The sequence below is a fragment of the Coenobita brevimanus genome, chromosome 7 (genome assembly GCF_032717465.1).
Source record: "Coenobita brevimanus isolate Jiangsu-jjx chromosome 7, ASM3271746v2, whole genome shotgun sequence".
Classification (NCBI taxonomy): domain Eukaryota; kingdom Metazoa; phylum Arthropoda; class Malacostraca; order Decapoda; family Coenobitidae; genus Coenobita; species Coenobita brevimanus.
This window is the reverse complement of record NC_136960.1, coordinates 27,690,265-27,707,085: the sequence shown is the minus strand read 5'-3', so window position 1 is coordinate 27,707,085 and position 16,821 is coordinate 27,690,265.

The following is a 16,821-nucleotide window of genomic DNA, read 5'->3' as shown; positions in this document are numbered from 1 at the left end:
GACTGAAGGGGAAACTCCTGGAATGGATGAGAGACTTTTTGAGAGACAGACAAATGAGGACAGTAATAAAGGATAGGATGTCTGGTTGGAGGGAAGTAACAAGTGGAGTCCCTCAAGGCTCGGTGTTGGCGCCAGTAATGTTCCTGATTTAGGTAAATGATATGGTAGATGGAGTGAACAGTTATGCAAGTCTGTTTGCTGATGATGTAAAGATCTTGAGGAAGGTAGAGGTTGAGGAGGATTGTAAAATGCTGCAGGAGGATTTGGATAGGATACATGATTGGAGCCGGACGTGGGAAATGAAATTTATTGTAAAGAAATGTAAAATATTAGAAATGGGTAAAAGTACCAGGAGGCCATCACTGAACTATTTGTTGGGTAATTAATTAATCACAAAAATGAGAGAAGATAAAGATTTGGGAGTGCTGGTCCAAGATAGTTTGTCACCTGAAAAGCACATTAACAAGATAGTTAGAGAGACTCATAAACTCTTGACTAACATAAGAGTAGCATTTCATTATATGGATGAAGAGATGATGAAAAACTTTATAGTGGCCATGATCTGCCCCAGGTTAGATTATGCAGCAGTAGTGTGGTCCCCACACAAAAAGAAAGATATAAACAAGATTGAGAGAATACAAAGAACAGCAACCAAGATGGTCCCCAATCTGGAAGATCTGTCATACTGAGAGAGGCTGGAAAAGCTGGATTTGCCTTCCTTAGAGGAAAGGAGAAAGAGGGGAGACATGATTGCAGTGTACAAGGCCATGGCGGGAGTAGATAAAATTGACTGAGAAGATCTGTTTTTATGGGATAAGAGAGCAACAAGAAGACATGGAATGAAATTTAAAAAGTCAAGCTGCTTGAAGGATATCAAGAAATATAGCTTTCCTTACAGAAGTATAGACTTATGGAATGGCCTGGACAAAGAGATCGTCCAGTCTAAAAACTTAAACGAGTATGAAGCTAAATTTGACTTACTGAGATACAGCGATGGGAACCCACGAGCATAGCATATTTTGTGTGTATCACAATTAGGTATATTGGGTAAATACATAAGTATTTGGAACGACTTTGACGAAAAGGTGGTGCAGGAGAAAAACATTCGTGTGTGTAAAGGTAGATTAGATAAATGTGGATATGGAGACAGGACAACACAAGCATCGCTCAATTCCTGTATACTACAAATAGGTAAATAGGTAAATACACACACACACACACACACACACACACAGGAAAGTATCAGAGGAAATCTGTAGTAAAGACATAGAGGAACACAAAATGTTAGGGAAATACGAGAAAAGCAAGTCAAAACCTCTAAAGGTAACCTTCCAGAGTGTAAACACCGTGGAGGAGATACTAAAAAATGCAAAGAATCTTATGGGAAAAGAGGAGTTCAAAAGTGTATCGATAAAAAGATGCCTAACACAAGAGGAACTGGAATTACTGAAAGAGAAGAGGGAGGAAGCAAAAAAAAAAAAAAATGAGGGAAGATCAGAAGAGGAAAGGAATACATTCTTTTACAGAGTAATAGGATTGCAGGTACTAAACTGGTATATAAACATGAGAGAATAAAAAGGAGGAAGGTAGTAGAACCACGTCATGACAAGTATATAAACAAGATGATTAAGTTGATGTACTCAAATGTGGATGGAATGGTAACTAAATTATTAGAGATGAATGATTATGTCAGAGAAAATGAACCACATATAATATGCCTAACTGAAACAAAATTAACACCAAAGATATCAAATGACATACTAAACATAGAGGAACATAATATATGGAGAAGAGATAGGAACTTCAAAAAAGGAGGAGGAAATATAATATTAACTAAGAAAAATCTAAAAGTCAAAGAAATAGATATACCCTCACAAGTAGAATTGATTGTAGTAGAGATCAATACATCTGAAGGGAAAGTAATTGTAGCCAATTTGTACATGCCACCCAGATCAAACACATGGGAAAGAGACGAATATGAGGACTTGGCAGAGAGTACAGTTCAGAATTTAACAGCATTACTACATAAAATGGAAGAAAAATCGGAAAGAATTATACTAACTGGAGATTTTAATACAAATATAAATTGGAATACTCTAGATATAATAAGCCAAGAAAGCTGTTGGGACCAAAAGCTCCTGGATCTCGTGCGAGAGTTTTTCCTAATACAACATGTGAGGGAAACCACCAGTAAAAGAGGACTCGATCTACCCTCACTGCTGGATCTCATATTCACTAGGCAAGAAAAATGATATTGATAGTTTAATATATCACCCTCCACTCGGCAAAAGCGACCATGCAGTACTAAATTGCAACTTCAGGATAGCATATGACATAGTTAACAGCAATGAAAGTTACAAAAAGAGCCTAAACTATAAAAGGGGAAATTATCATGACCTAATGAAGTATTTCTTAGAAACTGATTGGGAAAATGAGCTAAGAGGACAAGATTTAAATGCTGTATATAAAAAATTCTGTGAATTTTATGAAATAGGAGTCCAGAAGTACATCCCACAGCACAAAGAAGCAGAAAAGAAAAGAAAGAAATGGTTTAATACAGAATGTAAAAAATCAAAAGAAAGTTTTGTTGTGGAATAGATACAGAAGACACAATAGTGAAAGGGCATATAATAATTACAAACAGGCAAGAAACGATTATACAAGAATAAGGAGGGAAGCCCAAAAACAGTTTGAGGAGGATATCATAAATAAGAGTAATGATCAACTGAAGCTATTTTACAGCTACATCAGAAGCAAAACCAAAGTAAAAGATAAAATACAATCCATTTCTGACAAGGGAATCACCTATACACAAGAGAAGGATAATTGTGAAGCACTAAATAAGATTTTCCAATCAGTTTTTACAGAAGAAAAATTTTTTGAGAGGGACTATGTGGAACATGCATGCCCACACATACTACCACATATACATATATCAGAAAAAGTAATACAGGAGGAGTTAAGTAAATTAGACAGAGGAAAAGCAAATGGTCCTGATGAAATTTCATGTTGGGTGCTACGCAAGTGTGCATAGGAGTTAAGTAAACCATTATTTTTAATTTTCAAAAAATCCTTGAGTCAAGGTAAACTACCTGATATTTGGAAGAAAACAAACATTGTCCCCTTATTCAAGAAAGGGAATAGACAAAATCCACTCAACTACCGACCAGTATCACTGACCAGTGTTGTAAGCAAGGTATTAGAAGAGCTTATAAGAAAAGCTTGGGTAAATCATCTAGAAGAACACAGACAGTTTGGTTTCAGAAAAGGAAAATCATCTGTTGAGCTACTATGACAGAGTAACAGACACAATACAGGAAAGAGAAGGATGGGTGGACAGTATCTATTTAGATTTCAAGAAAGCATTTGACACAGTACCACACCAAAGACTTTTATGGAAACTGTACCATCAAGGAGGAATTCGATTCAAACTGTTTTGTTGGATGCAAGAGTTTCTTATAAAAAGAGAAATGAGAACAGTACTAAGGGGAAATTACTCATCATGGAAAGAAGTGACTAGTGGAGTACCACAGGGCTCAGTGCTGGCACCAATCATGTTTTTAGTGTACATAAATGATATAGACAGTAACACTGGAAATGAAATCTATCTAAATATGTTTGCAGATGATGCAAAAAATCTATCTATCTATCTATATACCTAGGCTGCTTCCCCCAAGGAAAGGGAGGTAGCCGAGACAGGACGACACACTCTCCATTCTGTTGAGCAATCACATCTTAGCCCCAAAGGGGAGAACAGACAGATCCTCACCGCACCACACCGCACAAGGGTCAACTGCGCAATGCAATCAGTGACATCCGCAGCAGGGCCCGACAGCAGAACTGGTTTACCCCTGCCACATCATAACAGACCCATCCCCTTACCCGCACCTGACCTGACTAGCAAAAAATACAAAGGAGAATTACTAACACAGACTCTTGTAAAGAGCTACAAGAAGAATTAAATAAACTTCATGAATGGAGTAGTACATGGCAAATGGAATTCAATGTGGACAAGTGTCATGTAATCAAGTTTGGTAAAAGTGGAAAAAGACCTGATTGGGATTATACGTTAGGAAATAAAACCCTATACACATCAGAAAAAGAGAAAGACCTAGGTGTGATTATCAATAACAGACTATCTCCGGCTGACCACATCAGCGAGAAGGTACGGAACATGTATACACTGCTTTCAAATATGAGAATAGCATTCACATACATAAATTAAGACATGCTAAGAAGGATAATAACATCATTCATTAGACCAACCCTGGAGTATGCATCAGTAGTTTGGAGTCCTCATCTCAAAAAACACAGACAAGATTGAAAAAGTTCAAAGGGCTGCTATAAGATGGGTACCAAGCTTAAGGGATCTAAGCTACGAAGTAAGACTAAATAAACTGAAGCTACCAACACTACAGGAGAGAAGGAAAAGTGGTGACATGATCATGCTATATAAATGCATATCAGGGAAGGAGAAAATAGACATAAATGATTACTTAACCTATGGGGAAGCATCAACAAGAGGACACTGCAGAAAACTGCTTAAGAAGAGAGGTGTTAAAGAGGTAAGGAAATTCAGTTTCCCAAACAGAGCAATTGATCAGTGGAATGCACTACCGAATGAAATAGTGTGTGCCAAAACAATTCACAAATTTAAGGATATGTACGATAAATATGGTTTAAGACAATGGACAGTACGAGCTTGACTCATTTCTGTAAAGATACAATTAGGTAAGAACACACACACAGATGATGCAAAAATACAAAGGAGAATTATTAACACAGACTCTTGCAAAGAGCTACAAGAAGAATTAAATAAACTTCATGAATGGAGTAGTACATGGCAAATGGAATTCAATGTGGACAAGTGTCATGTAATCAAGTTTGGTAAAAGTGGAAAAAGACCTGATTGGGATTATAAGTTAGGAAATAAAACCCTATACATATCAGAAAGAGAGAAAGACCTAGGTGTGATTATCAATAACAGACTATCTCCGGCTGACCACATGAGCGAGAAGGTACGGAACATGTATACACTGCTTGCAAATATGAGAATAGCATTCACATACATAAATGAAGACATTCTAAGAAGGATAATAACATCATTCATTAGACCAACCCTGGAATATGCATCAGTAGTCTGGAGTCCTCATCTCAAAAAGCACATAGACAAGATTGAAAAAGTTCAAAGGGCCGCTACAAGATGGATACCAAGCTTAAGGGACCAAAGCTACGAAGAAAGACTAAATAAACTGAATCTACCAACACTACAGGAGAGAAGGAAAAGAGGTGACATGATAATGCTATATAAGTACATATCAGGGAAGGAGAAAATAGACATAAATGATTACTTAACATATGGAGAAGCATCAGCAAGAGGACACTGCAAAAAACTGCATAAGAAGAGAGGTGATAAAGACGTAAGGAAATTCAGTTTCCCAAACAGAGCAATTGATCAATGGAATTTACTACCGAATGAAATAGTGTGTGCCAAAACAATTCACAAGTTTAAGGATATGTACGATAAATATGGTTTAAGACACTGGACAGTACGAGCTTGACTCATTCCTGTTAAGATACAATTAGGTAAGAACAATTAGGTAAGAACACACACATGAGGCGCTGAGCAGAGCAGACGCACGTCAGCACCACTCCGTGCCTGGCCAAACCTGGCCAGTGGCTACACCTAAATTAGTATCTTTATATGAGTCAAGCTCTGTACGAGGTTAGACTAAATGGTGTCCTAATATAAAAAGAAGTTTTAAGTTAGACTGTTGTTCGAATAGTAAAGAAAACAAACTAGCGCAAGAATGCGCAAAAGCAGCTGATCAGTGGTTTTGTCTGCGACTCTGCACCAGGAAATGTTGTAAGTAGTATCTTTGCTCTTAGTACCGCATGATGGCCAGCTACTTTAGTAAAGCAAATTTGGAAAAGAAAAGGGATAAAGGTAGAAAGCAGGATGTTGATTTCTACCAAGAACTGGTTGAATGGAGACTTGCAATAAACTGGTAGAACGAGTAAACAGACTAGAGATGGCTTTTCAGAATAAAATGGATGAAATTAAGAAAGAGTTGCACTTGCAGAAGGAAGAAATAGAAAAATTAGGAATGGAAGTCAACAAGAAAGACACAGCAATAGATGAGCTGACAGTAGAGGTGAGCTCACTTAGAAGGAAAATTAGTGAAATAGCAAGTACAGTAGTCAACCACGAGAGTATTATGGAAGAGTTAAAAAATGATACAGAGACAATTAGGCAAGTAAGCCATCAGATAGATCAGAGCAGTGATATTGATGAGAAGATAACACAGGTGAATGAAGCGGTGCAAAGCTACAAAAATGATGTGGAAACCTCTTATGCTTAAATGGTGAAAGTAAAGAAAGACTTAGAAACAGGGGTGGAAGAAAAAAAAATTAAATGGGAAGTGAAAAGAATAATCCATAACAGTCCTAAATTGGTCAGAGATTCAGCAGACATCAAAAAATCTATAGTAATCACTGGTATAGAAGGGGAAGAAATAAGAAACAAGATCTCGAGAGACAAAAAGGAGATGGCAATTTAATGAGCATATTGAAGGAAGTATCAGAAGAAATCTGTAATAAAGACATAGAGGATCACAAAAGGTTAGGGAAATATGAGAGAAATAAGTCAAGGCCCCTAAAGGTAACCTTCCAGAATGTAAACACTGTGGAAGAGATACTAAAAAATGAAAAGAAACTCATGGAAAAAGAGGAATTCAAAAATTTATGGATAAAAAGATACCTAACTCAAGAGGAACTGGAATTACTGAAAGAGAAGAGGGAGGAAGCAAAAACAGAGAATGAGGGAAGATCAGAGGAGGAGAAGAATACATTTTTTTACAATCGGATTGCAGGCTCGAAAGTGGTACATAAACAGGAGGGAACAAAAAGGGGGATGGTGGTAGAACCAAGCCATGACAGGTATGTAATGATGATTAAGTTCTATCTATCTATCTATTGCCAGATGCCATAATCCCGTAAGGGGTGGCCGTTTGACTCTGAGTTATTGGTTTTACGGGGAGGGGCACTAATCCTCCACCAACTCACTTGTTGACACGTAGGGAGCACGTACGGGTTAGTTATATGGTTACCACCCAGAGTTGTAAATGGTTTCTTGGCTTACAGGAAACCATTTGGCTTGTCACTCAATGTAAAGCCACCTGTAAAGAAAAGAAGAGCAGTAAGAAGTGACAGGAAAGATGGGAAATATAGGAAAAGAGGAGGGCAGGCACAGAAAAAGAATGATAAAGGCTAAAGAAGAAGTAGGCAGCACTACATCAAGTGAGTGGATACTCAAATGTGGATGGAATGGTATCTAAATTATTAGAGATGAATGATTATATCAGAGAAAATGAACCACATATAATATGCCTAACTGAAACAAAATTAACACCAAGGATATCAAATGACATCCTAAACTTAGAGGAATACTGTATATGGAGAAAAGATAGGAGCTTACAAAAAGGAAGGAGGGATTATAATATTAACAAAGATAAATCTAAAAGTCCAAGAAATAGACCTAGATATACTCTCACAAGTAGAACTGATTGCAGTAGAGATCAATACATTGAAGGGAAACTAATTGTAGCCAATTTGTACATGCCACCCAGATCACACACATGGGAAAGAGGCGAATATGAGGATCTGGCAGAGAGTACAATTGAGAGTTTAAGAGCATTACTACATAAAATGGAAGAGTAATAGGAAAGAATTATACTAACTGGAAATTTTAATACAAATACAAATTGGAATACTCTAGATATAATACTGTAAGCCAAGAAAGCTGTTGGGACCAAAAGCTCCTGCATCTCGTGCAGGAGTTTTTCCTAACGCAACATTTAAGGGAAAGTACCAGAAAAAGAGAACTTGATGTACCCTCAGTGCTAGATCTCATATTTACTTGGCAAGGAAACAACATTGACAATTTAATGTATTACCCTCCATTTGGCAAAAGCAACCATGCAATACTAAATTGCAACTTCAGGATTGCATATAACATAGTTAACAGCAATGAAGGTTACAAAAAGAGCCTAAATTATATAAAGGGAAACTATCATTAGGTACAGAAGTACTTCCTAGAAACTGATTGGGAAAAGGAGCTTAGAGGACAAGATTTAACCCGTCACATCCCTAGCTATTTCGCACCTCCTACACCCCCCAATCCTGAGGTATTTTCGAAAAAAAAAAATTGGCTAAAACCTCTGCTTTTGGTGAGAAACATCGAAATTTCATAGAGAAATCGCTCACCTGAGGTTTAAAATACTCGATCCAGGTAGCAGCACCTCCTTACCTGACTGGGTTTTCTAACAGGTTGGCACCAAAGAAAACGAGTTCTATGGGATGGTAACTATTTCACACCACTCATAAATGGTATTTATTTATTTACTTGGTACGAATTTATATGTAGTATGAGAGTATATTGGTTTTCAAACAGTAATATAGGCATTATAAGCATTGTTTCACTCACTAACACATCACCATACCTGACCTTCTTTTGCCACATTACCTGATCATCATTTCTGACTGTTTCTTCCTCTAATGCTATGTAAACTTTGTCCTCCACATTGTCATTGATTGGGGAATCACTCTGGCCCTGAATGTCTTTATTGGCCAGGTCACTGGTAACAGGTGAATTGCCGAGACAAAGGCATGCGGGGGAGGAGGGGGACGTTACACGGTGTAAGGCATTGTCCCTGCTTGGCATCTTGTAGAGGAATAGAGGAAGGTGTCCCGTGTATACATACGAAAAATCACGCATGAAGATTGAAAATTGTGCAAATTAGGGACATTACAATTGCACAACGTACCAGTACGTCGTCGGGACTGGCAAATGCAAAATGTTGCAACCTACCCATACGTCGACGGAACGCGGCGGGTTCATTCATTCATTGCCAGATGCCATGTATCCCAAACGGGGTGGACAAGGGCTTAGAGTTAATTGTTTTACAGGGAGGGGCACTAATCCTCCACCAACCCCACTTGACACGTAGGGAGAACATTATGCCAACAGCATCTGGTGTTCCCAGGCGGTCACCCATCCAAGTACTAACCAGACCCAACGTTGCTTTGCTATATATAAAAAATTCTGTGAACTTTATGAAATAGGAGTCCAGGAATATATTCTACAGCACAAAGAAGCAGAAAAAAGAAAATAAAGAAATGGTTCAATACAGAATGTAAAAAATCAAAAGAAAAAAGAGAGTTGTTGTGGAATAGATACAGAAGACACAATAGTGAAAGGGCATATAACAATTATAAAGAAGCAAGAAACGATTATACAAGAATAAGGAGGGAAGCCCTAAAACAGTTTGAGGAGAATATAATAAATAAAAGTAGTGATCAACCGAAGCTATTTTACAGGTACATCAGAAGCAAAACCAAAGTAAAAGATAAAATACAATCCATTACAGATGAGGGGATCAGCTATACGCAAGAGAAGGATATTTGTGAATCACTAAATAATAGTTTCCAATCAGTTCTTACAGAAAAAAATAATTATGAGAGGGATGATATGGAACATGCATGCCCACACATATTACCAGGTATACAATTATCAGAAAAAGAAATACAGGAGGAGTTAAGTAAATTAGACAAAGGAAAAGCAAATGGTCCTGATGAAATTTCATGTTGGTTGCTATATGAATGTGCAAAGGAGTTAAGCAAAGCATCTTCTTAAATTTTCAAGAAATCCTTGAGGCAAGGTAAACTACCTGATACTTGGAAGAAGGCAAACATTGTTCCCTTATTCAAGAAAGGGAACAGACAAAATCTACTCAACTACCGACCAGTATCACTAACCAGTGTTGTAAGGAAGGTATTAGAAAAGCTGATAAGAAAAGCTTGGGTAAATCATCTAGAACATAATATGATAACAGAAAGACTGTTTGGTTTCAGAAAAGGAAAATCATGTGTTACTAATCTGTTGAGCTACTGTGACAGGGTAACAGAAACATTACAGAAAAGAGAAAGATGGGTGGACAGTATCTATTTAGATTTCAAGAAAGCATTTGACACAGTACCACACCAAAGACTTTTATGGAAACTGTACCATCAAGGAGGAATCCGAGGCAAACTGTATTGTTGGATGCAAGATTTTCTCGAAAAAAAAAGAAATGAGAACAGTACTAGAGGAAATTACTCATCCTGGAGGGAAGTGACTAGCTGAGTTCCACAGGGCAAAGTGCTGACACCAATCATGTTATTAGTGTATATAAATGATACAGATAGCAAAATTGGAAATGAAAACTATCTAAATATGTTTGCTGATGAAGCAAAAATTCAAAGGACAATTACTGATGTAGACTTTTCTAAAGAGCTATAAGAAGAAGTAAATAAATTCATGAATGGAGCAATACATGGCAAATGGAATTCAATGTGGACAAGTGTCATGCAATCAAGTTTGGTAAAAGTGGAAAAAGACCTGATTGGGATTATACATTAGGAAATAAAACCCTACACACATCGGAAAGAGAAAAGAACTTAGGTGTGATTGTTAATAACAGACTATCTCCGGCTGACCACATCAGTGAGAAGGTACGGAACATGTATACACTGCTTGCAAATATGAGAATAGCATTCACATACATAAATGAAGACATGCTAAGAAAGATAATAACATCATTTATCAGACCAACCCTGGAGTATGCATCAGCAGTCTGGAGTCCTCATCTGAAAAAACAAATAGATAAGATTGAAAAAGTTCAAAGGGCCGCTACAAGATAGGCACCAAGCTCAAGGAATCGAAACTACGAAGAAAGACTAGAAAAACTTAATCTGCCTATACTACAGGAGAGAAGGAAAAGAGGAGACATGATTATGCTATATAAATGCATATCAGGGAAGGAGAAAACAGACGTAAATGATTACATAACCTATGGGGATGCAACAGCAACAGGACACTGCAATAAACTGCATGAAAACGTAAGAAAATTTCGTTTCCTAAATATAGCAACTGATCAGTGGAATGCACTACCGAATGAAATAGTGTGTGCCAAAATAATTCTTAAATTTAAGGATACGTATGATAAATATGGTTTAAGACACGGGACAGTACGAGCTTGACTCATTCCTGTAAAGATACGATTAGGTAAGAACACACACACACACACACAGATGTAGTGCCACACATTTGAGATTCATGTATGTGTTTAGTAGTACTGTAATTTTAAGTTAGATAGGGTGTAACCTGAATATTAGTTTATAAGTTCCTACTCTAAGTAGTAATTCATATATTAATAATTAATGTAGAGTTAACTATTTTTACATGTATGTATCTCTGTATCTATGCAGTGGGTGATGTAATTGTGGATGTTGAGCTATGGGAATTCCCCGTCTCGTGGAGTAACGAATAACAGATGCGCCAAGTTTTCTTGTCGTTGTTGGGCGCCGAGTTTAAACAGCATAATGATGAATATACAATTCTTTCCATAACCTAGTTGTGAAATGTTTGCTAATGAAGCTGCTAGAACCCAAATATGTAAGATTAGCAGTCCAAATGGCCTAAATAATGTCATTTGTGAGGATTTAAAGACCCGTTTATCTTGGCCGTCACTAGATGGCATGAGCTGCTCTCAGATTCAAATTGAGATAGTGATAGAATCAGTATCTAAATTAAGTAAGGAATAAATCCCAAATTTTCCCCAATTCAATCAAAAGTCCTGGCGCCATGGGTACACTGCTAAATAAATTGTAAAGAGAATTGAAACCCACCATATTTCAAAAACACCACCTCATTTGACTTGAGCAGTGGCGTCGCTAGCGTGCCCGGCGAGTCACTCGAGCCCCAGTCATCGTATCTAATGGACGTTTGTTTAGGTGAGTCGTCCACATTTCTTCTTCCTCCCCCTCTTTTTCTTTGTTTAATCCTTACTTATTATGGACTATATGAAGTAATATTGTTGAGAGTTTAACGTAGAGACTCGAGCCCCAGTCATCGTATCTAATGGACGTTCGTTTAGTTCCCCAGACACCGGCAACGTCCGTGTGAGCACGACGTTATTCCCATAGTATTGCCCGTAGACTTTTACACTTACACTTACACTACCCACGAGTTATTTTACAAACCGAAAGTAGTTGATGTGTTATTAATGATCCTATCAAGTGAACTTCTTTTTTTTGGAGATAAGGAATAGAAATATAAAAGTGATATGTTCTGTAACGGAAAGGAAAAATTCAAATTCATTAACTGTTCTCTTTCTTTAAAATTGGTTTATTAGAAAAAAAATAATAATCAGGAGCCTGGAAGGGAACTTACTGATTGTGAGCAATAATGTGATATTTGAGTTGTACCTCGAGGCTAAACAAGCCCGAGTGATTGGGTGTTCCTGGTGATTATATTTCTTTTTTTTTTTAATTATTCCTCGAGGCTGGACAAGCCCGAGAGGTTATGTATTTCTAGTGACTATAAAACATTGTTGATGATGAACTGAAAATAATATTGACTTGGTGTGGGAATCGAGAAAAATACACGAGGAGAATATATTATATGGGTGAAAGATGAACACAAATAATCATTCTTATTGATTCGAGGCTATGCCAGCCCGAACAGACAATTCATGCCTGTAGAGAAAATGTCCCTGGCTTGAGGCTATTGTTGAGCCCAAGAGTAACGGCCAAAAGGAAAGTAAAGTACAACAACTCCATACCTCGCGTGAATCAAATTGTTTCGTCTGGTAATAATGTTAGAGGAATGAACACCCAAAAACCTTGGTAATATTTACTATCTTCTCTCATACTAAAATGGGTCATGTAATTAGAAGAAAAAGAATTGTTTTTTTTGTGGAAATTAACAGGATTATTAAAGTAAAGTATATATCATTTTCTTTTCTTTATTAGTATACCTAATCAAGGAAATTACGTCCTCAAGCCAAATTCACTCCCCTTCCAATTCAAGATTCCTTCGCTGAGGGAACGACGACCACCAGTGGTACCGACTAAATCTAAGCTCGGCCAAAAACTACAAACGCTACCATAATATTTCATAAATATTTACTATAGACTGTTATACTAAGTCGAGTACCACTTGTATATCCATGGATGAGTTGATCAGTAACCACAACAGGTAAGAATATAAATACCACTATCATCACACTGGTGTATACCGGTGGCATAAAAATTCTTACCATTACACTGGTGTCAACCGGTGGGATAAAATCTTTACCATTACACAGAAAGAAAAGGGATAAAGGTAAAAAGCAAAATGATGATTTCTACCAAGAAATGGTTGAAGCAGAGACTCACAATAGACTGGTTGAACGTGTAAACAAACTAGAAATGGCTTTCAAAAATGAAATTGATGAAATAAAAAAGCAGATGCACTTGCAAAAGGAAGAAATAGAAAAACTAGGAAGAGAGGCCAATAAGAAAGACACAACCATCAGTGAAGTAACAGTGGAATTGATTACACTTAGGAAGAAAATGAGTGAAATGGCAAGTACAGTAGTCAATCACGAGAGTGTTATGGAAGAGTTCAAAAATGACACAGAGACAATTAGGCAAGTTAGCAGTCTTATGGACCAGAGCAGTGATATTGAGGAGAAGATAACACAAGTGAATGAAGCTGTGCAAAGCTACAAAAATGATGTAGAAACCACGTATGCTGAAATGGTGAAAGTAAAGAAAGACTTAGAAACAATGGTGGAGGGAAAAAGCATTAAAAAGGAGGTGAAAAGAATAATCCAAAACAATCCAAAGTTAGTCAGAGATTCAGTAGAGATAAACAAATCAATAGTAATCACTGGTATAGAAGAGGAAGAAGTTAAAAACAAGATCACAAGAGACAAAAAGGAGATGGCAAATGTAATGAGCTTACTGAAAGAAGTATCAGAGGAAATCTGTAGTAAAGACATAGAGGAACACAAAAGATTAGGGAAATACGAGAAAAGCAAGACAAGACCTCTAAAGGTGACTTTCCAGAGTGTAAACACTGTGGAAGAGATACTAAAAAATGCAAAGAATCTTAAGGAAAAAGAGGAGTTCAAAAATGTATGGATAAAAGATGCCTAACACAAGAGGAACTGGAATTACTGAAAGAGAAAAGGGAGGAAGCAAAAACAAAAAATGAGGGAAGATCAGAAGAGAAGAAGAATTTTTTTTTACAAAGTAATAGGATTGCAGGTACGAAAGTGGTACACAAACAGGATGGAAGAAAAAAGGAGGAAGGTAGTAGGACCATGTCATGACAAGTATATAAACAAGATGATTAAGTTGATGTACTCAAATGTGAATGGAATGGTATCTAAATTACTAGAGATGAATGATTATGTCAGAGAAAATGAACCACAAATAATATGCCTAACTGAAACAAAATTAATACCAAGGATATCAAATGACATACTAAACTTAGAAGAATACAATATATGGAGAAGGGACAGATATTTAAAAAAAAGGAGGAATTGTAATATTAACTAAGAAAAATCTAAAAGTCAAGGAAATAAAACTAGATATACAATCACAAGTAGAACTGATTGCAGTAGAGATCGACACATCTGAAGGTAAAGTAATTGTAGCCAATTTGTACATGCCACCCAGTTCAAACACATGGGAAAGAGACGAATATGAGGACCTGGCAGAGAGTACAATTCAGAGTGTAAGATCATTGCTACATAAAATGGAAGAGAAATCGGAAAGAATTATACTAACTGGGGACTTCAATACAAATATAAATTGGAATACTCTAGATATAAAGAGCCAAGATAGCTGTTGGGACCAAAAGCTCCTGGATCTCGTACAAGAGTTTTTTTTAACGCAACATGTGAGGGAAACCACCAGAAAAAGAGGACTTGATGTACCTTCAGTGCTAGATCTAATATTTACAAGGCAAGAAAATGATATTGACAGTTTAATATATCACCCTCCACTCGGCAAAAGCGACCATGCAGTACTAAATTATAACTTCAGGATAGCATATGACATAGTAAACAGCAATGATAGTTACAAAGAGAGCCTAAACTATAAAAAGGGAAATTATCAAGACCTAAAGAAATATTTCTTAGAAGTTGATTGGGAAAATGAGCTTAGAGGACAATATTTAAATGCTGTATATAAAAAATTTTGTGAATTTTATGAAATAGGAGTCCAGAAGTACATCCCACAGCACAAAGAAGCAGATAAGAAAATACAGAAATGGTTCAATACAGAATGTAAAAAATCAAAAAAAAGAAATTTGTTGTGGAATAGATACAGAAGACACAATAGTGAAAGGGCGTATAATAATTACAAACAGGCAAGAAACGACTATACAAGAATAAGGAGGGAAGCCCAAAAACAGTTTGAGGAGGATATAATAAATAAAAGTAGTGATCAACCAAAGCTCTTTTACAGCTATATCAGAAGCAAAACTAAAGTAAAAGATATAATACAATCCATTACGGACGAGGGAATCACTTATACACAAGAGAAAGATATTTGTGAAGCACTAAATAAGAATTTCCAATTAATTTTTACAGAAGAAAAAAATTTTGAGAGGGACTATGTGGAACACGCATGTCCACACATACTACCAGATATACAAATAGTAGAAAAAGTAATACAGGAGGAGTTAAGTAGATTAGACAGAGGTAAAACAAGTGGTCCTGATGAAATTTCATGTTGGGTATTACGAGAATGTGCAAAGGAGGTAAGTAATCCATTATTTTTAATTTTCAAGAAATCCTTGAGTCAAGGTAAACTACCTGATATTTGGAAAAAAGCAAATATTGTCCCCTTATTCAAGAAAGGAAATAGACAAAATCCACTCAACTACCGACCAGTATCACTGACCAGTGTTGTAAGCAAGGTATTAGAAAAACTTATAAGAAAAGCTTGGGTAAATCATCGAGAAGAACACAGTATGATAACAGAAAGACAGTTTGGTTTCAGAAAAGGAAAATCATGTGTTACTAATCTGTTGAGCTACTATGACACAGTAACAAACACAATACAGGAAAGGAAAGGATGGGTGGACAGTATCTATTTAGACTTCAAGAAAGCTTTTGACACAGTACCACACCAAAGACTTTTATGGAAACTGTACCATCAAGGAAGAATTCGAGGCAAACTGTTTTGTTGGACGCAAGACTTTCTCATAAAAAGAGAAATGAGGACAGTACTAAGAGGAAACTACTCATCATGGAAAGAAGTGACTAGTGGAGTACCACAGGGTTCAGTGCTGGCACCAATCATGTTTTTAGTGTATATAAATGATATAAACAGTAACACTGGAAATGAGAGCTATCTGAATATGTTTGCAGATGATGCAAAAATACAAAGGAGAATTACTACCACAGACTCTTGTAAAGAGCTACAAGAAGAATTAAATAAACTTCATGAATGGAGTAGTACATGGCAAATGGAATTCAATGTGGACAAGTGTCATGTAATCAAGTTTGGTAAAAGTGGAAAAAGACCTGATTGGGATTATAAGTTAGGAAATAAAACCCTATACACATCAGAAAGAGAGAAAGACCTAGGTGTGATTATCAATAACAGACTATCTCCGGCTGACCACATCAGCGAGAAGGTACGGAACATGTATACACTGCTTTCAAATATGAGAATAGCATTCACATACATAAATGAAGACATGCTAAGAAGGATAATAACATCATTCATTAGACCAACCCTGGAATATGCATCAGTAATCTGGAGTACTCATCTCAAAAAGCATATAGACAAGATTGAAAAAGTTCAAAGGGCCGCTACAAGATGGATACCAAGCTTAAGGACCTAAGCTACGAAGAAAGACTAAATAAACTGAATCTACCAACACTACAGGAGAGAAGGAAAAGAGGTGACATGATAATGCTATATAAATGCATATCAGGA